This window comes from Macaca thibetana, chromosome 4 (genome assembly GCF_024542745.1).
Source record: "Macaca thibetana thibetana isolate TM-01 chromosome 4, ASM2454274v1, whole genome shotgun sequence".
In the NCBI taxonomy this organism is placed as follows: Eukaryota; Metazoa; Chordata; class Mammalia; order Primates; family Cercopithecidae; genus Macaca; species Macaca thibetana.
Genome location: NC_065581.1, coordinates 143,771,788 through 143,773,641, shown reverse-complemented (window position 1 = coordinate 143,773,641; position 1,854 = coordinate 143,771,788). Strand labels below are relative to the sequence as shown.

Sequence of the window (1,854 nt, the reverse complement as noted above, 5' to 3'; positions counted from 1 at the left end):
TAAAAATTGCATACAACAATAAGAGTGAAGCTGGATGGGCTAGGTGGTTCACACCTGTAACCATAGCATTTTGGGGGGCTGAGGCAGGTAGATTGCTGAGCCCGGGAGTTAGAGACCAGTCTGGGCAATATAGTAAAAGCTTGTCTCTACAAAAAAATACAAAAATTAGCCAGGCATACTGGTGTGTACCTGTGATCCCAGCTACTTAGCCAGCCTGAAGTGAAAGAATTGCTTGAGCCTGGGATGTCAAGGTTGCAGTGAGCTGTGATCATGCCACTGCACTCCAGCCTGGGCAACACAGCAAGACCCTATCTCCAAAAAAAAAAAAAAAAAAGTGAAGCATATATATGAATTACTTGGATAACATGTAACACTTTTTATAAGAAACTATGTAAACTAAGTAATCTTTATCTCCTCTTACAGCTTCTATATTATCTATTTGTGTGTGTGTGTGTGGTGTACCATTCTTGGAGGTACTGCAATACCAGGTAGATGTATGGAATGGATTGTGCAAGCTTCTATTCCATCTCCCTGCTCAAAAATACATTGAATATATTGACCTTGAATAGAGGACGTATCAGATTTTAACCTGTTAGGAACAGATACCACATTTGATCTTGGCTAAAAGGCCAAGAAGAGATTATTTACATTGTGAAACCTCTCAACTAAAAATTTCTAGTTCAAATCTTTCTCCTGATCTCCAGTTATATAAACCTAATAGAGTGATTTATACATCCAGTTTGCTGGCTCACAAGGAATCTCAACTTCAATTTATCCAAACCTGCATTTATTATCTTCCCAATCCCCATGAGATTATCTGCTCCTTACCGCATGTTTTTTCTATTTAGTATCTGACTTGCTTAAGTCAGCAAAATGGAATATCTTTCTTTACTGCTTCTACTTATCTCCAGCCTCCATCATGTTGACTTGAGGGTATGTGTGCAAGTGCTTGTCAAGGTGATTATCTAACCTGATCACTCAGGTTGTGTCCCTTCACTCAATTTGGTAGCTGAAACCAAATGTCTTCAAACAAGTTCTCTGTGACCTGATACTGCCTTCAGAGTGGAGCAACTTGATTAAATGGAGATGAGTCTTTAAAAACAACAAAACTTTTCTTACCCTTTTAGAACAACTCAGTTATTCAAGGGAATGAGTTTGGAATTGATCTTGTTGAAATAAGCCAGATATTACCTCTTCACATCTAAGTTGGAGTTCGGAGAAAGTAATAGACCTGCATGCTTCACATTTCTTCCTAAGCCTCTGAGCACTGTTGCAGAAATTTAAAACAATTCTTAAATCTCTTAAGCCCGTGGAAGAGGCAGTGCCACTGCCTTAGTTCCTGTTACTTCCTCAATTCCAGATGCCTTTGATGTCTCTCTACCTTTTCACTTTTCACTTCAGTCTGTAAGTTCCAGTTTAGGTGTCTGTTTTCTTCTGCTAGTTTGTGATCTTCTTTGGTTAGGAACTGTGATTATCCATCTTTGTATTTCTAGTTAGTAACTTGTTTCAGTACCCGGAGCTCACAAGGGAGTAAATAACTGAACAATTGAATGATCCCCCCTAATATTCAACCACCATGAACTCCACCTCCTCCCTGCCTTTTGGAAGACTGCCTGTGTATCTCATCTCTAGGTCCCAAGTATATTTAGTCTAAATTATCTGGATGCTTGCTAAAAGTAGGATTGCCTATTACACAGATTCTACTATCTCTCAGCTCAGTTTTGCTAACATGTACATTTTGGACTTCCAGACTCTCAAACTGAGTGCCCATGACCTGTGGAACTATGTGTGTGATAACACAGGACACATATCTTCTTGTAATGTCAGTTGGGCCACTTTTTAGTTCTCTGAGAC

The 1,854-nt window shown here is 39.3% G+C and overlaps 1 non-coding gene across 1 annotated transcript; it reads right to left on the bottom strand.

Moving 5' to 3' along the window:
- Nucleotides 1-451: 451 nt before the first annotated feature.
- Nucleotides 452-641, bottom strand: LOC126954127 (U2 spliceosomal RNA). The gene has a single exon (XR_007725561.1). It is a non-coding gene; the product is annotated as a U2 spliceosomal RNA (small nuclear RNA).
- Nucleotides 642-1,854: the final 1,213 nt, after the last annotated feature.